A 23,199-nucleotide genomic window follows, 5' to 3' on the forward strand; every position below is an offset into this window, starting at 1 on the left:
GAAGAATGGTGTGGCCGTCACTAAAACATGGAGCTGGGCATTGTACGAGCACATTCCTGTAACTCCAGTGCTCAGAAGAATGAGGCAGAAAGATTTCAAGTTCAAAGCTACTCTAGCTCTAAGAGAAAGGCAGGCAGAAAAAAAAAGCAAGAAAGAAAAGAAGGAAGGAAGGAAGAAGGGAGGGAGGAAGGAAAGGAGGGAAAGAAAAGAAAAGAAAAGAAAAGAAAAGAAAAGAAAAGAAAAGAAAAGAAAAGAAAAGAAGAAAGAGAGAGGCCCTACCCTATGGGAAATAAAATGAAATCTATGTTCTGTGGTTCTGTCCCTGAGAAGGGAACGAGGTTGATCTTTAGAACCCAGAAGGGTGAGTGTGCTGAAGCCACTGCTGAGTTCCCTACTTGACAAGGCTATAACTCTCCAGGAGTGGACGGATGCGGTTGCTGCATTGACCAGGATGAAGTCAGAGCTGCCCATGTAGGTCAAGATCTATTAAAGGGTGTGTCATGTGCACAATTGATTGCAGTTCCATTATATTTGAACAAAGCTGCGTTTATATATATATATATATATATATATATATTTAAAAGAAGGCATTTTTAGAACCCAAAAAGCCTTAAGGACAATGCTGTCCAGGCAGATGAGCACAGGTGGACACACGCAGATGGGCAGGGACTCCCAACTGAAGTGACACCGTTCACATACAGCTATTGCACTGTCCTAAGCACCCTCCACCCCTTCCCCTACCCAGGTCCTTGGTTCTGTAATCCCCACAGCAAACCCCGTCTCCTTCGAGAAGCCTCAGTAGACCTGTCTGCAGTTGTATCCTCTTGGGGCACTAAATTATCACAACGTGCACCCTAGTCTCTCAAATAATGCCTGTGACCTCTTAGGTTCTTTTGATTTATTACCTAAACTGTTATGTATTTGTGGTGACGTTAAGCTTCTGAAAAGTAGAAGACACACCCCGTGCGCCTCTGAGCAATGGCTTTGAGTAATGGCTGTCTCATTGGTGTATCACACAGTTCTAACTGCAGGCTTGACTCTCATCACCACGAACCCGTGGTCCATCGCTATCAAATGGCTCTTGATGCGAGCAGACCATCAGCCGCACTTCGGACTGCTGTAGCTCTAACGTAAATCTTCTGCTTCTGCTGTTCCTCGTATTCATCGGTGTTGGCTTTCCAGGTGCATCTAAAGACCCAGATACCCACATACTAGCATGAATGCCGAAGAGTTTAAAACATTTGCTTCAGCTCTTCCTACGTCCGAACCCTATAGTTCTGAGTCCCAGTTGATTGCAGACTCTGGAATGTAAGGCACGCGGGAACAGCTTCGAAAGAACAGCAAGTGGCAAGCCTGCACCTACCCATTACCCTAAGCCCTTTCGTTTCTGTTTGTTTGTTTTTAGTTCTCCTGGAAGCCTACTGGCGTCTAATAGCTCATCTCCCAGAAAAGGAATGACATTTATAACCGCACCCCCATCCTGCAAATAGAGGAGTTATCTGGGGGACCGGGGACATGCCCCTGCATTTTGACATCTCAGGCTTTGTCTGCCGCCCTAGGAGTCAGCAGCACAGTCCAGAGCACAGCAGCCAGAGGCATGAGCAAGAAGAGCTGAGGCTAAGGGTGAGCAGGACAGTTCCAAGGATCCTCTTCCTGTTTTAGAGGGTTGCTGGCAGGTCTCTGAAAACCTGCAGCTTCTTTATGTCTTTACTCCTGGGCTGCTTGCCACCATTCATTTCAGAACCAGAGCTGTCCTGTTTACTATTAGGCTCTTCCCACCTCCCCCATCACCACCACCCCGGGAAGCAGAGAGTGAGCGGGGATGGGCCCCAAGCATGGTGGGTGCCTTCCAGGGAGGCAGTGGCTGGGGTGACCACAGGGATGCGCCCTTGGGGAGCAGGCAGGGGGTGGGTGAGTGGGGGATCGTGTCTTCTGTTTCTCTGGTGTTTAATAAAAGACAGGCGGAGAATGGCTTTTGGGGAGGAATTAAAAAATACAGGAACGTTTAGGAGAAAATGTTCTTTCCCCAAAACAATCTTCCTGGTTTTGTTTTGTTTTCCTTCTAAATAGTATGCATTGTTTTCATGCCATTGACCTGCATTTCTTTAGACAAGTGAGTGGTCAAGGAGGACAGAAGGAGGGAGAGCGAGGGCCGTGGGGTCAATGTTAGGGATTGTTGGGGAGAATTCACAGCAGCCCTTAGGGAGAGGGCAGCTGAAGCAGGTCTGAATTAAAGAGGGCAGAGAAGAGCACCAGCAAGTTGGGAGGCGTCTGGCTGGGAAAGCTCAGTGTGGACTCATGTCTAATTCCATGACAACCTTGTCATTGTCCTCAAGGCAGATGGCACAAACAACTTCCTTTTCTGTACAGATGCTCATACTCCACACACACAGGGGTCACGTATTTCTTCCTCAGGTGCACTCTCAGTTCTGGCTTGGCAGCCTGTGTCCCCAGTTCCCCCCCCCCCCCACACACACACCATTTAGGGAGGAAGACCCTCACTGGGGTCCAAGTAGGTGATTATAGCTTAGCTGATGCTAATCACATTACAGACGTCCCTAATTACTCCACGGGCCTCCGACTCATGAACATGTCCAACTGAGAATTAAAATAATTTTTGGGGAAAAAAAAACAACTTACCTCCAAACCTGACTCTGTGCACGCTTTTTCTTTCTTGTTATTGTTACCTAAACAATATGGAGCAGCGATTACTGACACAGTATTTTCCATTTAGTGTTATAAGCAGTTGAGAGATGACTTGAGGTATGCAGGCGATATGTAAATCAGTGGATTTTGGTATCTGTGGTGGTTTGAACAGGGATAACCTCCATAGGATCTTCTGGCTGGATGCTGGTCATTAGGGAGTGGCCCTGCTTGACAGAGAGTAGGAGGTGCATTGGAGGAGGTGTGGCCTTGTTGGAGGAAGTGTGTTGCTTCAAGTGGAACCTCGGGGTTTCAGATGCTCAAGCCAAGCCCAGTCCAATCTTCTGATCCTTCCTGCTGCCTGCAGATCTGGATGCAGAACTCTCAGTGTTCTCCAGAAGCATGTCTGCCAGCACGCTGAGATGCTCCCCACGTGGATGACAATGGCCTAAACCTCTGAAACTGTAAGCAAGACCCAATTAAGTGCTTTCTTTTATAAGAGTTGCTGTGGTCATGGGTGTCTCCTCACAGCAATCAAACACTGATGAAGACAGTATCCAAGACAAGTCCCGGTTCCAATCCCCTGCAGATACTGGGAAATGATAATAATTCCTTTCCTGTGCCATGGACTGCACATGACCACATCTCCAATCCTAAGAGCTGGAACCTCTAAGACAATCTGCCAGGGCTTCCAAAATGGTTTTCCCTAGGCTCCGTAAACACAGGCACACAGGAGGAAACACCCCTTGTTGGCTGTGTGTGTGTTTTCTATGTGAAATGCTGAGAGCCTCCTCAACCACTGTACAGCTCAGAATACTTTGGGCATTGTGACTAGGGCATAATGAAAGGGTGTAAAATACCTGAGTCCTTAGTGTCAAGACAAGTAGCTACAATGTCCTGGGACCCTCCCTCTCAGTGCTTTGTGCTTTGTGAGGTAGCAATGCCCTCTTCTTAGGCCAGTTCCACTTGAACCTTCAATTCCTTGCAGCTAGATATGCAATAGTAAGATCTCTCTCTGTCTCTCTCACCTGACAGAACCATCTGACCCATCACGTGGCTGCCTGAATCCTCCGATAAACTCTGCTCTGCCACTTCCAAATGTCCTGTTGTGTCCCCTGGTCAAACCCTTTTTCAGCTGCCTCCCACATGCCCTAACCCAACTCCCTAACCTAACTCCAGCCACACATTTGCCCTGGGGCAGAGATACATTGTCCCACGGGCCTACCTCAATCCCGCATTTGCCAAGGGTCACTGGTCCGTTGGAGCCTGTGCTTTCATCTCTTTTCTATCACATTCTCCATGTAAAAGTGATTTCGAGTCTCTAAACTTCGGCCTTCTCACTAGTCAATCAGGGAAAACGCCTCATCTCTTAGACCACTTTAAAAAGTGAGTGAGTCAGATGTGGTGGCACACACCTGTATTCCTGACACTCAGAACGCTGAGGCAAGGGGATCAAGAGTTCAAGCCCAGCCTGGGCTGTGCTGCAGGACACTGTCTCAGAGAAAAGGAAGGAAAAGGAATTTAAATGAGGCAATGCGGAAAAGAGCAAAAGCCAGTGTTTGATGTGTAGTAAGTGACCTGTGGTGGCAGCCTAAATAAGTAATGCGCATTCGAATTGAAATTAGCAATTACCTTAGAGTGACTGGGTCGTTCAAACAGCAGTGGGGGTACTGCTGGTGTTTCCACATCAGGCCAGCAGCAAGGAAACAAAGTAATGACTAGCTGGTTGCCCTATAATTTGATGTTTTATGCAACATATTTTTTACCCCACAAAGAATGCTTGATTTTTCTTTCTTTCTTTCTTTTTTTTTTTTTTCCTGGTGCTAGGGTGGAATCCAGGGCCTCAAGTGCTCTACTTCTGAGCCGCTGGCCCTGAAGAATCTTCTTTAATGTCAGTCAGCATCATTCCCATTTTCCTGATGCAACAAAGGCCTCAGTAAGTACCTGGGCTCATAATATCAAGTGTTCATACTCCCTCCAGCACCGCGTCTCAGTGTCTCAGGCACATCCCTCAGGCTCACTCTCTTGACTGCTCTCTGCTTCCCAAGTTTTGTGACTAGCTCTGTGACTAACGTGGTGATTTGGTTTCTGTGCATGCCGTAGAGTTTGTGACAGTAGCGTTTGCAAATGGTCAGTGTTTCTGAAAACGTCTCTCTGTTGGGGAGAGGAGAAGGGCAAGCAGCCTGGGGCTGCAGCGCGCCTTCTGTGGAAGACGGGCCATTCCGGCTGCACCAATACAAGCAGCTCCCGTATTTGGCAGTAGGTTGAGCATTCACAGTACTTCTTAGCCTGTCTTTGTTTACCCGGGAGGTGAGAGTCTGTGATAAGGCCTCGTTGATGAGGTTTCTGTGACTAGCAGCGGACATGTGCGATTGACACTGCTCTCCATGTACTGAGTGTCAGCGGGGCCCATCAGCTGACTGTCAGAAGTTACTCATTCAAACGGAGAATTAAGGACAGGCTGGTTCTGTTTGAGAAAAATAGAAATAGATCAGAAATTAAATAAGAAAATCCCTTGGAGTTTCGATACCAAAGGAACAGCTGATCTTAGCAATGAGTTTCAAGGCTTAAAATTGTTATCCAATTCAGTTGTTACTAACATTCTTACAGGACAGCCTACATTTTTACTGGCAATTTGGGGATTAAGAAATGCCAAGAAACTGATGTGGTAGGATTTACTGAAGGAGGCAGAGGTAGGAGTTCAAGAGTAGCCTGTGATTCTGTCCTGCCCGTCTGTTTGAAGGAACAGTAGGTAGTTTTTTCTGTCTGGCTTCTCTCACACTGAAATACACACATCTACCTCAAGGGAGACTCGAGGGACATAGACATAAACCCTCTCAGGCCCCAGAACTGACTTTTCGGTTGTGAAATAAATGTTGACAAAGATCATCAGTTTAAGGTGAGTAATGATAAAAATGAGCACCAGTTATCACTGAGAATGGTCACTTCAGCGGTTGGGGGAAAAAAAAAGAATTACACATTGTAGATGTAAAAGCAATGACATATGAAGACAGTCCAATCAAAGTAACACTGGCAACATTGAAAATGTCTGTACAACCAACAGTTTTCCCTCGGGGCTTTGGGCTAACACACCTGCGATCTTAAGGTTGAAGTGTGGCTTAGGGCCTGCGCACATTAGTGAACAGCACCTAGGAGTTGTAGATAGAGGAAGACGCAGAGTCAGAAGATAAAGATAAGAAGGATGGGAAACTCTTAAGTATATCTGGAAAGTGATCTGGAGATGGTAACAAGGCTCCACAGGAAAAAAAAAAAAGTAAAACTTGATGAAGATGATGACAAAAGAAGATGATGATGATTTTGACAAGGAGGAAACTGAAGAAAAAGTTCCCATGGAAAAAAATCTGTACGTCATATTCCACCTAAAAGTGCACAAAAATTAAGCCAAATGCAAAACACTTAAAACCATCATCACCAAGATCAAAAGATCAAGAGTCCTTCAAAAAACAGGGGAATACTCTTAAAACACCAAAAGGTCCTGGTTCTGTAGAAGACATTAAGGTAAAAATGCGAGTAAGTATAGAAACAGTCTACCCTGAGTACCACCAACAAACCAGACTGAAGTCTTTTCTTTGAATCTCCATCCTTTGTCCCGATTGGCCATCTATTCCCCATTGCACGCTGGATGCGAGCTCTTGTTTTCCCTAAAGCATTTTCTTTCACTCTTATGATGCAGAGAACATTACTGCTTTCTACTACTTGTGTCTTCATCTCTTTGAGCATATTTTAATAACTTTGTATCCTTGGCTGCTCAAACTGTTTGAAGGAACAAAAAAGAAAAAAGAAAAGAAGAAGAAAAGAGGGAGGAAGGATAAAAGGAAAAAAGGAAGGAAGGAGGGAAAGAAAGAAGGAAGGAAAAGAAACGCCAAGAGGTTTGGTGAGGCATACCCATAGGCCTATCTGTAAGAGAATTGACTAACGAGAGGGAAAGACACATGAATGTGAGGCCACCATCCTGTGAGGAGGGTCTGGGCTCTGATCTAGTAGATATGGGAAGAGGAGAAAGCTGCCCTGAGATGACCTGACATCCTTTGTGGCCCGCTGTGTGTGGTGTGAGCTGAACTTCTGTGTCCTGCCCTCCCTACATCATGGACTGACTCTGTGAACCATAAGCCAAAATAAATCTTTCTTAAGATTCAGTCTTGCCCACCTAGTCTTTCCTTTATGTGTGCCTGAACTTCACTGTCTACATGTCTCTTAGAATTCTCGTATTCCACGCTCTTACAAAATGGCCTGTAATATCTACTTGTAGAATTCTAATGCTTCTCTAGCCCAGTGGTTCAAACTATTCCAAATCCCTCCGACAAACCAGCTCCAAAGAACTGCACCCTGCATGGTCAGATAATTACAGAAATGGTCCTACTTCCTAGGGTCAAAATTTCCTATTGCTTTCTTTTCCTATTTCTATGACCTATTATTACTTAAATTTTTATAATGCATTTTGATCATATTCAGCCTGCTCCCCAACTCCCCCAAATCCATTCAGTTTCTCAACTTTTGTATCCTGGTTTTGATTTTTTTTTTAACCTGTCAGGTTCCAATTGCCCTGCCCATACACTCTGTGGCATTCCACTGGCAGTATGGTGAACCTGCCAGGGACCCCCCCTACAGAAAACTGAGTATCCCTCTCTCAGGAGCTGAGCAGCTACCCTCTCCATTAGGAGATTTTGGTCTGGCTTGAGCTTGCGCAGGTCTTAAGCATGCTGTCACAACCAATTGTGAGTTCATGTGTACTCACTCGCCTTGCCATGGCTGGAAAAACGCTGTCCCACATCACCTCTGGCTCTTACAACCTTTTCACCCCCTCTCCTGCAAGGACACATTAACCTTGACAAGAAGAAGTGACGCAAACATCCCACTCAAGGCTGATTATCCCTTGGTCGCTATCTTTCCAGACCCTGACAAGCCATGGGTCTGCTGTGAGCTACTCTCATACCTAACAAAACCGACTCACAGTTCAGAAGAATGCTTCACATCGGATCAGGAAAGGTGTGGAGACAGAAGCAGCTTGTTCTCGACATCTCCTCCACCCGACTGCCTTGTCCAGCTCACTCTGCTGTGGATAGAGATCAAAGTCAGTTACTCACTGACTCAGAGTGTCCCACCAGGCGCCTTCTATCTGATACGGACAAACAAACAACTCTTTCAGAAGACATCTTTGAACATTAAAAAAAAAAAAAAAAAAAAAAAAGATTATGTCGCAACCACAAAGGATGAGCAGGAGTCAGAGAAAAGAAGAGGATTTGAAAACTGAGATCTCAGAAGTTCATCAAAAGCTCAAAACTAAGAAAGATAAAGATGAAGCGAAGGGGAAAAACCATGAGATGACAGATAAGAAAATGCATGAAGTCAAGTCCCAAAACCCACACATCTGAAAAAGAGGAGTTCCAGAAAGGGGGGCACATCATCCACAAGACGGCTGACTCTAATATCCCAGGACTGACGTGCGTGTGTTTGTCAGGGGAAGACAGAGGCTGAAAAGTGTCAACACACATGTCCAGGAGACACAGTTGCTCTTATCCCCTGCACCTGGCCAGTGTGCCCAGCAGCTGGGCGTGCTGGCTGCTTCCCATGTGTTTCTCTTGCTGTACCACTATGGAGACCAGAGTCTGACCATACAGAGTTCTGGAGTCAGGGAACCTAAGAGTTTGGCATCAGCGTGTGTTCGGTGTCTGAAGATGGCCTCCCTCCTGAATGATCGTGCGATGAGAGGGAACAAATGTTCCCTCCTGAGTCACCAACGCCCAGTGCCATCACCATCCTGGGGCCCACTCTTAAATATTTAACCTGACTACTTGCAAGGTCTCACTCCCAAATTATCATGACCATATGAATTATGGGGTTAAGTTTCCAACTTTGAGGAGACATCCAAGCCATTGCAGGGCTATGCCTCACAGCTCCCTTCTCTGGAGAATTCCTTCAGCCAAGCAAAAGCCATGCCTCGTAGGAGGCCCTGCCCACCACTACACCCTGCACAGAATGGTGACACAGCCAAGGACTGACGGGCTTGAAGGTTCAAAATGCCAGTCACTCTTTCACTCTCCAAAGGAAGCCAAATCTGTGGTACAATTCTGGCTACTAACCCTGCTCCCAGTCAGAGCACAGACTCTACAAGACAGTACTTCTATTCTTTCCCCAGGTCCTTCACCCTGTTTCTTCTGAAAGTAATCTCGCTTAATGGGACACACTCAAATCTACTCATGGATTTGAGTGCTCCTCCCAACACATCTAAACCTAGCATAATGCTCAAGGCTCCTAGAAAGCTAAAGTAGGTTTTGCACAAGAGATCAAGACTCGGTGCGAACAGCCTTCTCAACAAAACAGGACAAGCTGGAAGACAGTGCAGCAATGCCTGGAAAGTTCTGAAGAAAAAATGCTTGTTACCATAGTGACTGTTTCATATAACACAGTGACATAGTCATACTCTAATCCCAACACTTGGAAGGCTGAGGCTTCACAAGTTCAGGGCCACCTTGGATACACAGTGAGTTCAAGGCCAATGAGCACATACTCCCCAAAAACTGAAATTACCAACCGAATGGAATATGCAAACAAAATATTGTCAGGGTAGGATTCCATGTTGAGCACCCGAGAGGCTTTTTTGAATCCAAGTTCTCAAGTAAACCAAAAGAGGCAGAGGCGCTCGTGTTAACGGATGGGGAAGAGGGAGAGGTAAGAGTATAGGGGGAAATGATAAGGGAAATGCCAAGATGGCAGTAAGGATGGGTCTATAGGGTGAGGCTCTCCGCAAGCAGAGGAAACTGGGGACCCTAATGTCTGACTAGACACAGACAGGCAGCTGAGAGAAGCTTAAGAACGTGATGTTTTCCAGACAGTGGTGGCACGCACCTTTAATCCCAGCACTCAGGATGCAGAGGCAGGCAGATCTCTGTGAGTTCAAGGCCAACCCCGTCTACAAAGTGAGTCCAGGACAGCCAGGGCTACACAGAGAAACGTTGTCTTGAAAAACAAAAGAAAACATAAAAACCATGATGTGACCTTGGGCAGTTCTGTAACCCGGCTGCTGCCAGTTTCTGCTTGTAAATAAGAAGAATAATAGTTATTTTCTCATAGACTCTCCTAAGGGTTTAAAGAGTCCATAAATCTCACAAAACACAAAGACCACACAGCACAGACTGAGCATCACTGGACCTACTGCACCTGCTCTACCTGGGTGTGGCTTATCTTGCCGATTCCTTTTTTTTTTTTTTTAACTGAAAAGCCATGCAATATATTCTTATCACAATTTCCTCCCTCCATCTTCTCTCCCATCTCCCCACACCTCCAAGTCCATGCCTTCTTTCTGACTTTAGAAAACAAACAGGCAAAAACAAACAAACAAAAAAAGTACAAGAAACGCACACAGAGAGAGAAAAGACTTAAACAGAAAAGGACTTGCTTTCCAACGGGGGACAGTGAATTAAATTAGAAGATATGTCAGGGGCTAAGACTGGTGATATAAATTAGCATTAAGGTAGAGACATGGGGTTATAACACAAGAGGTTCTGGAAGAAAGTGGAATGTTTCAGTGAATGCTGAAACAAAGCTTAAGGTGTGTGGGCGAGAGGTGGGCTCTTCTCTCCATCAGTCAGTAGGTCACCTTACTCCTGCATTTCTTGGGACACCGTGACTGGGCCTTGCCTCATGGGAGCTGGCTTCTAAGCTTGAGAGCTAAATTCTGAGAGAGACGCAAGCCCAGCCTGTTCACACGGGAAGACGGCTACTGCCTCAGCGCTATCTCCTTGCATGTTCGCCCAACGAGACCAGCCTGCACTTGGAGTAAATCTGGAGAAATTGGAGTAAATCTGGACACTTGGTTCCGCATCTGGAAGCGCTGAGGGGCAGCTGTGCTCTCAACCTTGTGGTCCATCTCTTCTCAAGCCTCCGGAGGTTCCACACACCTCGCAGGCAAATGATTTTCTTTACAGATGCCTGATAAACATTCAAAGCTCCCTAACCCAAAGCTAAGTGGGATCAAAGGTTCAGCCCACAGAGTTAAATATTTGAGGCTGTCACTTGGAAAACTCCACATCTAGGGCCTCTGCTATCTGTGACATCAACACCAGGAGAAGTTGTACTTTAGATAACAGTCCTTGGATTAGATATACCATTTAATCCAAATCTTTTACTTGCTTGCTTGGAGCTACACCAAGATACTTTATGGTTTTTTTTTTTTTGTTTAGTTTTGTTTTTGTTTTTGTGTGTGTATATGTGTGGTCATTGTGAAGGGTGTTGTTTCCCTAATTTCTTTCTCAGCCGAAGCCTTCATGAATCTTTTAGGAACTGGTTAAATCTACGGTTAGATGCCACGACTTAGCCCTCTGTGAGGAGAAATTGTTAAACTGTTTTTCGGAGAGAAACAAATGAAAATTCTTAAGGTTGGAAAGCCAGTGGGAAATGGGGTAAAATGATTCTATTTTACATAAAAGAAACTGGTCAGCTAAGGAAAGAGAAAATCATCTACTTTATGATTTAGAGAATTTTACCTGTATATTTTTTCTTTTCTCACTTTATAATTTCTCAAGAGGAAAACATCGTGGGCTTTTCAGGGTCAGAATATTTCACCGTCAAGTACTTTGCAAATAGCTAGAGCGAACAAGTAGACAACATCTGATAGGGCCACATGAAAAGGAAAGTGCATAAAACTGTATCGTGTCGGGGACCTTTGCACAGGTTCAAGCCCGCCACGAACCCAAAGCTGTGACTGGGATGCGGACATGAGCCCCCATCCCTAACTGACAGGCTATCTGCAAGTGACATTACTTTCAAAGGAAAAATTAATTCTTTCGAGGGAGTCTCACTGTCTAGATTAAGCAGACTTCAGGGCAGGCCCACGCCCACCAGTAATGCCAACACAAAACGAGCTCAGTGGTGTCTTTGTAGACTTTATATCTCATATTGCTTTGTTGAGACATCTTTTATCTGACTGGTCTTTCGCTTGTATATGTAATTATGTTCTGATTTTGTGTTTTTATTGGTTGTGTGTGTGTATTTCTTGTGGGTTTTTTCTTTGTTATTTTTTTAAATTCTGTTTTATTTGGGTTTGTTTTCTAAAGAGAGAGAAAAGAAACAGCATGGAGTTGGGGAAGTGGGGAGCTGGAAGGGATCTGGGAGAGGTTGGGGAGAAAGATTGTAATCAGAATATATTGTATGAAAAATATTTTCAATAAAGTTCAATATGTAATTTAAAAGTGTTTTTTCAAAAACATGTATTGCGTTTGGGACTTTGTCAGGTAGATTTTTAGCTCTTCTAGTTCAAACCTGAGTAAGCGCCGTGTGCGATGAAAAGGCCTGTCAATCTGTTCCTCCGTTAACAACTGTTTCACCATCTCTACCTGTCCCCTACCACGCTGTTGTAAAGCCCAGATACACACAGTAAAATTTACTGTCTTTTAAGTACTTTGTCCACCCATAAACTTCCATCCGAAAGTGCTCTGCCATATCTCCTCCCCGTCCTTGGTTCTCGGTGCCATGATTTATAGGGTCAGTCTTGGCCTCCACTCTGCTAAAGCCATTTCTTCATGGATTCTCAGCCCTGAGCCCAGGCTCAGCAATGCCCCAGAGTGTCTGCACAAACGTTTGTTCATGGGATCCTGATTCTGCTGGGAGCTCTGAGTGTACGCGTGTGTGCGTGTGTGTGAATGTGTAGTGTGTGTGTGTATGTGGGATGGGGTGTGTGTATGTGTGTGGAGGGTGAGGGTGTGGTATGGTGTGTGTGTGTGTGTGTGTGTGTGTGTGTGTGTGTGTGTGTGTGCTGAGCCAGCTTACTCTGAAGGCTGTTTTTCTTTTCTGGGAAATGCAATGTACATTGTGGCCGAGCATGACACAAGGCGAGTCCCTCTCTGTCCCCCTGGGCCAGGAAGATATCCCCAACACTGCAGGCAAGACCAGCCCCCACCCACCACCTACCAGAAGGAGAGGCCAGTGGGGGGTTGATTTGCCATGTCAGATGAAATCCGACCACCCCTGAGCGGAGAGCATGTGGGCATAGGGGTCACGGGATCCCTATCAGCTGCGGACGTCCAGACCTCCTGTTCTGGACACACAGTATACAGGCGGCTTTGAAAGTCTGCCCCATGCCAAGCGTGTGTGTGACCCAAGGTGAGCAAAAACACCATAAAACCCGAACTCCTGATGTGGTGCCTTCCTGTGGCAGCTCCTCAGTCCCCGAGTCATTTCATCAAAGAAGTCTTGGAGCCTGCAGTTTTGAAACGCGCCCTGGAGCCTGTGACCCGGACCTGGAGCCCTAACCGGGCTTCTCTGTGCGCTTTTCTCTAGAAGGTAGATGCTGATTTGTACCTTCCGTGAGAATCGAATACCGCATTTGCTAAGCCAGACCGGTGCCTGGGGGGTGGGGTGGGGTGGGGAGATATTTGCTGCATTTGTACATTACACACACACACACACACACACACACACACACACACACCACATATACACTCAAAATCAACAGGTAGATAGGCACTCACTCATTCTGGTGGAGAGAGCCCTCTCAGGGACTTTAACCTCGCTGCATTCATCTGGTTGTTGTCGGGCTGGTTATTGTCTTTCTGTTATTCCCTGAGACAGTCCCGGTATGTGTAACCTAGGCTGGCTTCAAAGTCATCTTACCTCAGCCTCCTATCCTGCCTGGTGCTGCTCGCTTAGAATCGTTGCAACCCTCCCTGGCTCACAGATTCAGAGCAGATGTTAGAAGTTTTTTTTTTCTGATGTGAATGGTGGCTGTTTTCATTCTCTAGCAGGGGAGGTTACAGACAGCTTTTATCGTGAGTTTATTCCCGCCACTTGAGCCACCCGTCCTGTGCCTATCAGAGCCAAAGAGGGCAGAGACTACAGTGGTGGCAAGGATGTCTTGACAGTCAGGAAAGTCTTCTAGGCCTGGCCTGCCACCCTTTAACACCTTTCAGTAAGGTAAGATTCTCTCACACTTTTTCCCAAAGCCCCGTGTGGCAGGCTGAACAGAGTCAGAGCTGTTTTGCTGTTTCTGCAGAGCGCTTTAAGAGTTGTCCTGTATCACCTTTTTCACTAAAAATCTCACTATCAGTCGGTAAGCTGGCTCAATGGGCAAAGGCACCTGTTCCCAGGCACGGGGGTGGGGGGGGAGAGGAAGGAGAGACCCAGTTCCCATAAGCTGTCCTCTGCCCTCCACACACATGCCATGGTCTGCGTGCATCACACACACACAATATAATTTTAAGTTTACCGTTTAAAACGTGTCACAATCATTCATGATTTTCAGTTGTTCAACATTTATCCTACATGTGTTTCTATGAGCCATAGTTTCTGAAAAGAATCTGTGTCCTCAAAGACTGATTGAATGATTAGAACTCGTTAGAACTGCAGTGACGTGGGGAGGTTGGAATGTTGTGGGTCTAGAGCCTAATTATAATTTATCTTAGGTTAGCTTTATCCTCCCATAGACATTCCTTGCCCATCTCTGTGTCTGGAGAAGAGCCTTTTGAAATCTTTTAACTTAGCAGACCACTAGCTAGCTTCCCCTAAAAGCTGAAGGTGCCATCAGATAGCATCTCAGGGCTGAGGACAGTGCCTGGCATCACCTGCCTGAGGGATGTTTCCACCGATGTATGCTTTAAGGTTTCTGTTAGTAACTCTCTTTGTTCTGTTCTTATGAAACCTCAGGAGAATGTGGAACCTTGAGTAACCAAGTTCCATAGCTCCCAGGCTATGCTTACTCAAATTTTGCTCCAGAATGAACGAACTACCTCTTATCCCCTTTGAGGCAAGAACTGTGTTGTTTTGCATCAATGGTTTCTTAACATATATAATTTTTCTCTCTAATGTCAAGACCTACTTAAAATGTTGAACAAGCCACTGTCCATGAGGCTTGCTGACTCAGGGGTGCTGTTTGCTTCTGCAAATAAGCGACTGTTCACTGGGTGCTGTTACATCGCTCTGTGGATTTCCTTGAAGAGCTTACCAAGTCCTGGAGGAAAGACCCCAGTAACTGTCCAGCTGTGAGTCACCAACCAACAATTGACAGGCACGTATGCAAATCATGAACTCAGGGGCTACCAAGGCCCTCCAGTCCTCCCAGAAATGCTCTTGGCCACACAGACACCACTATCTTCTCTCAACAAAGCTTGCAGACAGCTCTATGTTGCGTTGTGGGGGTACCCACAAACAAACCCAGGCACAACACTGTTGTGGATGTGGAACCAGTGGGAGGCGGTGAGGATTTTAGAGCATGGGCGCTTGTGGAAGGACTTCGGACCACTGCGGGCACTCCTCAAAGGGGATGGGAGGGCCCTAGCCGCATCTCCTTCCTTTTTCTTACTTCTGAGATATGACGTAAGCGGCTTGACTCCACCACATCCTCCCCACAGGCCCAGAAGCAGTTGGACCAATCACAGTGAGGCATCCTCAGCTCTCAGCAATCATCTCAGGTACTTGCTATAGAAAGGTACCTGGGGACACAGTTCCACATTACAGACTACTACAGCTTCCAAGTCACCTGGACTCCAGCTAACGTGCCCACATTCTCATTTTCTCATCCCCAACAAGTCCCTTCGCCAGCTCCCTGTGCTGACTCAAGGAGTCCTGCTTCTTTAAGCCTTATGCTGTGATGGCCCAAGAGCGAATCTGTGATGACGGAATGAATACTACTAAGGCCTGGAGAAGAATGCAATGGTGCCATTTCTAACACACGGATGAACCTGAGGGGGCACGATGCTAAATGAAGTGAGCCAGTTGCAGAAGGCTAGACATTGCATGCTTCCACAGATAGCGGGTATCTCAACAGTAGTCCTCATGGATGCAGAGAGTCAAGCGGTGTTTGCTGGGAGCTCCAGGGAGGAGAAGCAAGGAGATGCTGTTCAGCAGATGGAAAGCTGTGCAGAAGAAAAAGGGTCTGGAAATCTGCTATTAAATATGGTGCTTAAAATCAACAGTGTACCGTGTGATTGAAAACATGTTAAGAGGTAAATCCCATGTTAGCTGTTTTTAAGCAACAAACAGAAGCAGGGGAAAGCGCTCAGAGGTGGTACATGCACCTTTGCCTACACTGAAATGGCATTTTCACAGGTGTGAACAGGTGTCCAGACTCATCAGATTGTACATGTGAAGCATGAACTGTCTGTTGTGCAGAAATTAGAACTCAGTGAGGTTGTTCTAATGGGGAGAATGTATACTCAGATATGCACTCCACACACACACACACACACACACACGGCTTGTTTCTGTGGTCACTGTGTTAGTCAGGATTCCCTAGACAAACAGAACTTACAGGATGAATACACATACACACACACACACACACACACACATATGGTATTTATTAGAGTGACTTAGAGGTTGTGATTCAGCTAGTTCAACAATGGCTGTGTCTCAGAGTGCAGGAAATCTTATGAAAGAAGGGGGAGATAGAAAGACCTGGAAGGGTCTGGAGCTCCACAAGGAGAGCAACAGAACCAAAAAAAATCTGGGCCCAGGGTCTTTTGTGAGACTGATACTCCAACCAAGGACCATGCATAGAGATAACCTAGAACCCCTGCACAGATATAGCCCATGGCAGCTCAGTCAGCAAGTAGGTTCCCTAGTAAGGGGAACAGAGACTATCTCTGACACAAACTCAGTAGCTGGCTCTTTGATCACCTCCCCCTGAGGGGAGAGGAGCCTTACCAGGCCACAGAGGAGGACAATGCAGCTAGTTCTGATGAGACCTAATAGGCTAGGGTCACAGGGAAGGGGAGGAGGACCTCCCCTATCAGTGGACTTGGGGAGGGGCATGGGAGGAGATGAGGGAGGGAGGAAGGGAGGGTGGGATTAGGAGGGGCTGGAAAAGGGAGCTACAGGTGGGAAACAAAAGTGAATAAGCTGTAATTAATAAAAAAAAACAATTTTTTAAAAAAGTATATCTCAAAACAGAACAACACAAAAAACAATGGCTGCCTCTGAACTGAAACTGCAAGAATCCAATAGTTGCTCCATCCACGGGGCTGGATATCTCAGCTGGTCTTCAGTGTATACCAGAATCCTAAAGAAACAGATTCCAATGACAGTTAAAGAATGTACTTCCGGGCAAGCAGGCAAAGAGCAAAAGCTTCCTTCTTCCATATCCTTGGAAAGGCTTCCAAAAGAAGCTGTGACCCTAAAGAGAGGTGGGTCTTCCCACTGCAAAAGATCTGGATTAAATATGTGTCTTCCTATCACGAAGATCCAATTAGAAGTAGATTTTTCCCATACTAGAGAGATGGCTCAGCAGTTAAGAGAACTTCCTCTTCCAGAGGCCCTGAGTTCAATTTCCAACAACCACATGGTGGCTCACAGCCATCTTTACTAGGATCTGATGCTCTCTTCTGGCATGCAGGTATACATCCAGATTGAGCACTCATATGCATAATAAATTAATAAATCTGTAAAAAAAAAAAGTAGCTCTTTTTACTTCAAATAAGCAAAAATCCCTCACAGGTGTGTCCCTCCACTTGTGCATTTTAGTTAATTCCAGAGGTAATCAAGTTGACAACCAAGAATAGCCATCCCAGTTACCTTCCCAAAACAGGTAGCTAATGTAAGATCAGCCATCTCCAGGACTAAGTAAGAGCACCATTTTCAGGCTGCCCCAGGAGCTGCCATTTCTGTCTAATGAAAACCCTACCTCCACTGGAATGCACTGCAAGGCTCTGCAAGACCTGGCCCTTGCCTTTGTTCGGCTTCACCTGCAGCTTGCCCTTCCAGGCGTTAGCTCGCTCCTCTGTAGTTACCCAGAGCGCACAGCACCCTCTACTCAGCCTCTTTCCTGTGGAAACCCTTTCTATGACAACCACAGCTTCCACCTGCTTAGAGCCTTTTTATGTCACAGGCTAGACATCTAGGCTTCCAGGAAACCTTCTATGGCCCTTCCAGAAATCTGCCTTGGCTGCACCTTGTCTAGTCTCTTTTAGAAACTCTACCAGATGGAGAGATAGCTCAGAGATTAAGAACGCTGGCTGTTCTTCCAAAGGTCCTGAGTCCAATTCCCAGCAACAACATGGTGCCTCATAACCATCCTGAAACTAGACTATGATTTCACAGAGCTCCCTGCACTCCACTGACACCGAGTCCATTTCTTGGTCTGTACTTCTCCTAGATGTCGAAGCAAGCCCTTGGTGACTTCCTGCCCCAGAACCTTCAAGGCATCACATGATGGTTTGGCGAATGGGCCAGCCAGTCAGCGATCATTCTCAGCCTTGCAATGTATATAGAAGTGGGATCCTGATGCCAGAGTCCAAACCCCCAACTCTTGTGCCCTTGACTCTCTGATAAATGTCATATCACAACCATGGTATCATTTTCCTTGTTGCTAAGATAAAGCAGCCAACAAGATGCTAATGAGGGACAAAGGGTTAGTTGTAGCCCATAGTTCAAGGTAATGAAGCCTCCAAGGTGGGGAAAGGCAGGGCAGCTGGAGTAGGAAGGAGACAGCTGGTCACAGTGTCTTATAGTCAGAGTGGGGCCAGGCTAGTTCCCACCCCCAGTGCTAGGCTTCCTTCAACAAAGCTCCGCCTCTTAAAGGACCCACAAGCTCAGGGAGCACTACCAGCTAGAGATGGAGAATTGAACATTTCACACTCAGGCCACCATAGCAATCTGAACATGTGGTCTTTCAAATGCTCTGTCTCAACTGTATAGGTGTGTGATGGGGAGGGAATCCCCCTCTGAGTGACAAAGAATCCAGAATAGCCTCACACAGTCTGTTCCTCTCAGGATCAGCCACTCGGGCATGATCCTGTCTTCTTATCCTCATCAGTCTTTATGCCCAACTCATCAGACCAAGAACAGCTTTGGGGGGAGGGGAGAGAACAGGGGAACAGCAAAGAGGGGGAAGGAAGGAGAGAAGATAGTGGGAAAGGCAGTTCAATAAGAATGTAGTGACCTGTCAAAAATTCCACAATTAAATCATCACTTAGTATGCTAACTTGGAATTCTTAATTTAAGAAATACTTAAAAAAAGAAAGAAAGAGAGAGAGAAAGAGAGGAAGAAAGAAAGAAAGAAAGAAAGAAAGAAAGAAAGAAAGAAAGAAAGAAAGAAAGAAAGAAAGAAAGGAAGAAAGGAAGAAAGGAAGAAAGAAAGAAAGAGAACAGCTTAATCTGGCCCTGACATACCTTTACCCACTAACTTGCTTCTCATTTTCATAAATTCTTCATGCTTGGGCCTCTGAGAACCACCTTCTTGACAGATGTTAGTCTCACTGCCTAATAAAAGACAGACAAAACAGAGTATTTGGGAAGTTGAGGCAGGAGGATAATGAGATCAAGGTCAGCCTGGACTCTATGCAAGACACTGTCCCAAAACAAAACAAAAGAAAACTAACAAAAGAAATACACATACATCCACCTTCGCTTGTAACGTGTGTGCTTTCCACTGTGCCTTTACAAACTGAGCTGAAATCTGACCTCTGCTACCAGATCCATGGTCTAGCAAAATGGCAAGGAGCACCTACCCTAGAGCAATAATGAATCAGCGCATGTGAGACAGGACTGTGCTGCACCACACTTCCTGACTGGGAAGCCAAGCTGGATGCTTCAGACCGACATTGCTCTTGGCTACAGGGAGAGATGACTAAGCAGACGACTGAGAAAAGCACCCCTAGGAGATGCAGTGCTCGAAATCGGGAGGTTTGCATTCCTGGGGGTCGGATAGGAAACGATTTCCCCAGTGAAAGCGTGACACTGCTATTACTCAGACATTTCCAGGATCCATCTTTGTGGGGAAATGTGTTGTCCTAAGAGAGACCCGTGAGCAGTCCTTGGCATGATGAAGCTCTAAGCTGTCCTGAGGACAGGATCTCTCCACGAACCCTGCAGCTCTTCGGTTATGGAATTATGAACTTGGACAGCAGTGAGGGTGACTCAGGAATGGGATTGTAAAAGGACCTTCGCCTGAGAACTGCAGAGTGACTGCAGGCTTATGGCTTCCCAAGACTATCCCAAACCCTTTGAAATGGACTACGTTTTCACAACCATACATGGTCCCGCTGTCAAACTCATTCCGTGCTCTCTGTGCCATGGACAAAAATGTGGGGACATTGAGGAACGGGATGTAGGAGTAACTCGTAGAAGAGGATTGTATGTCTTAGAATTATGAGTCTATCAGCCTTGAAAATGCGTGGGAAGACTGTATCCTGAGACCTGAGCTGATGGGGTCCAGATTGATTTCCTAAATTGATTTCTGGGCATGAACATCTAATCACCTATGGATAGTGATGGAACACAGAAGATGGTGTGAGAGGGTTCGTTCCTTTCTCTGATCCCTGACTGCACATGTCACCTAACCAGTGGCTTCGCATTTCAGCTGTCATGTCTTCCCTGCCATGATGAACTGCTTAACCCCAAGCCATATGGCATTTAGGAAAGATAGTTTATGTCCCAGCACTTTGCTGAAAGTGTTTATTGAATCAAGAGTTTTGTGCATGTGTGTGTGAGTGCATGTATGCATGTGTGCATGTGTGCATGTGTGTGTGTGTGTGTGTGTGTGTGTGTGTGTGTGTGTGTGTTGGGGGGAAGGGGTATGTGCTGTGAAGGCCGGAAGAGTGTCGGGTCACCTGGATCTGGAGTTGTAGGCAGTTGCAAGCTACATGATCTGGTGCTGGGGAGCAAACCGGATCCTCTGCAGCAGCAGTATTCTCCCTTAACCGCAAGCAGCTCTTCAGCCCCTGGCAGAGTCCTCAGAGCCATTTTTGCATATAATCGCACATAAGGACGGCTTGACTGCTTTACTTCTGTCTGTCTTACTTCCTTCTTTTGTCTTACTGCTGTAGGGAAGGCTTCAAGCAGTATATTAAGTAACAGTGGACAAAGTGATCTTAGTAGAAATACTTCCTTTAACATGATGTTAGCTACAGGTTGCTCAGACTCAGCCTCTACTGTCTTGAGATATATTCCTTCTATTCCTAGTTTCAGGAGGGCTTTTATCACGAAGGTATATAGGGTTCACTAAATGGTTTTTGGTTTTTTGTTTGTTTGTTTTTGTTTTTGTTTTTGCATCCACTGAGATGATCCTTCAGTTCATTTACGTAATATGTTACATATATTGGTTTGTATTTGTCAATCCATTCCATCACCTTTGAAATGAGTCTAACTTGATTATACAAAACGTCATTATTTTAGTGGCTGAATAGAGTTCCATTGTGTATACGTACCATGTTAGCTTTGCTTGTTCATTCATTGATGGGCATTTCATTGGTTCCATAGCTTGAATTGCACTGTATTGTGAATAATGTTGCAATAATTGTGAATTTTGGATTCCCCTCAGCACACCGATCATTTCATTTAGAAAAATATCTATAGTAGAATCTCCTGAAGGAACTTGGCCTAATCCACATTCCCAAGAGATTCTTGGAATGTAGAGCAGATGAGCAGAGTCTAGAAACCTGTCCAGGTGAGTTGACACAGACTACTTACATATTGAAAATACAGGTCCAGGGGCCTAAGATAAGGCTCAGTGGGCAAGATCACTTGCTGCACAAGCACGAGGACTTGAGTTCGGATCCCAGCACCCATATAAAACCACAAATGTATCTACATGGACCTGCAATTCCAGTACTGCTGGGAGAAGAGCAAGAGGGCCACCGGGTCTTGATGGCCACCAGTGTAGCTCAAGGTACACTGAGAGACCCTGTCTCAAAGAAACAAGATGGACAGTAGTAGAGCAAGACATTTGATGTCCTCCTCTGGCCCCTGAACACATACATGGGCATGCACACCTACTGCACACACATACTACTTGGTCATACAAAGCTTCATTATTTCAGTGGCTGAATAGAATTCCATCGTGTGTGTCTGTGTCTGTCTGTCTGTCTGTCTGTCTGTCTGTGAGAGAAAGAGAGAGAGAGAGAGAGAGAGAGAGAGAGAGAGAGAGAGAGAAAGCATCAGCACAGATTCTCATCTTTTGTCCCTCTGGGACACACACCATCCATGGAATCATCTCTAATCTCTGACTCCCCATGTCGAGAATTTGTTTTGTCCATGGAATGCTTGCTGCTATGAAGGCAGCTAGAACATGTCAACCCTTGACCTCAGGACCCTTCCCAGAAGGCACCTGGCATTATGTCCTGGTTACATCTCTGGATATAAAAGCTTTAGGTCACCCATCACAAAGCACATCTCTGCAGCCTTGGTCATTCTGCTGTCATCAGTCACGTTGCAGATGCCAGGACTCTCTCCTTCCTTTTTACTGGACAGATGTCAGCAAACTCTCAGCTTTACTTACCTGTGTCAGGAACAAGTGTTCACATGAGGGATTTGTCTGTGAGCCACCAGCTACCTCTCATCATATTGTTTTTACATGTAACCTGAAGAAAGGTGGGTTTTGTGGGGGCATACTGTTTTTCTTTCTATCCCTGGGCTTTTATTATAGGTCTCTCATGTGGTACCCTTCGGGAAATGTCATCTATTCACCTACAAAAGGTTCGGAATCCATCTCCAAACTTCCTGGAGAATGAGATGACAGAACTTGTGTATAATGTGTCTGTTGCTTGCAGCCAAAGGATTCAAACTGCTGTACACTGAGGCACATCACGGCAACAACGGAAAATGAGATCCCAGAGGCCTGCATCCAGAAGTGCCGAGCCTTTTCTGCCAGGCAAAGAGTAGAGAAAGAAAATCATTAAGAGCTGGCAGTCATTTTGGGGTGGATGTGATTCCAAACAGTTGGCCTCTTGCTCCTCTGTGAGGAACTGTGATCTCAAAGGAGCATCGCAACAGTGTGTGCGTTGCCTTGCAGCAAGCTCTGCCGCTGAAGTCCCCAGGCTGGGAAGGAGCAGCCGAGGCATTACAGAAGGGAAAGGCAAACAGAAAGCTGCCAGAAGTCACAGCTCTGAGGCCACCAGTGTCTCGTTATGGGTTATGACTCATTAGACCGACTGTAGCACATCTTTGCCTCATTCTTTCCACAGGAGACTAGAAACAGCAGCCAGAGGGCTGTGGGAGGGCATCTTCCCATGCCTTCTTTATAGACTGCGTTCTCTTGTGTCCGTTCGTAGGCTTTGCTGGCACGTTGCTTACCCATTCTGAAATAAGAAAGGAAGTTTTCCAGGTTCTCAGTGTTTCTCCTATCCTCACCTTAGAAGGTTCAGAACATGCAAGACCAATGTTCTTGGAAGGAGAGGGAAGTATGTGGTGCATGTGTGTGTGTGCATGTGTTTCTGTGTGTGTGTGCTTGTGTGTGTGTATGTGTGTGTGGATGTATAATTTAACCTAGCCTGGAACTCACTGTGTACCTCCCTGGTAGCCTTGGTCTTAAACTTACCACAGTCCTCCTGACTCAACCTCTCTGATGCTGAAATGACAAACATAAGCTCCCACACTGAGCTTCAAATTTTCATCCTGTGGCATTTGGGGCTGTGTCTCAGCAGTTAGGAATGCATGCTTCTCTTTCAGAAGACGTGAGTTCAGCTCCCAGCACCTCTGTCAGGCTATGTCCGAATCCTCTGTGTCTCCAGCTCCAGAGTCTCTGACACCCTCTTCTGGCCTCTGTGGGCACCTTCAAGCATGGGCACAAACCTACACACAGGCACAAACACATACACAGAACTCAAAGAA

The 23,199-nt window shown here is 46.0% G+C and overlaps 1 pseudogene; it reads left to right on the top strand.

The window, feature by feature from the left end:
• Nucleotides 1–1,515: 1,515 nt before the first annotated feature.
• LOC110558106 (nucleophosmin-like) lies at nt 1,516–6,044 on the top strand (annotated as a pseudogene).
• Nucleotides 6,045–23,199: the final 17,155 nt, after the last annotated feature.

Source organism: Meriones unguiculatus, chromosome 3 (genome assembly GCF_030254825.1).
Source record: "Meriones unguiculatus strain TT.TT164.6M chromosome 3, Bangor_MerUng_6.1, whole genome shotgun sequence".
In the NCBI taxonomy this organism is placed as follows: Eukaryota; Metazoa; Chordata; class Mammalia; order Rodentia; family Muridae; genus Meriones; species Meriones unguiculatus.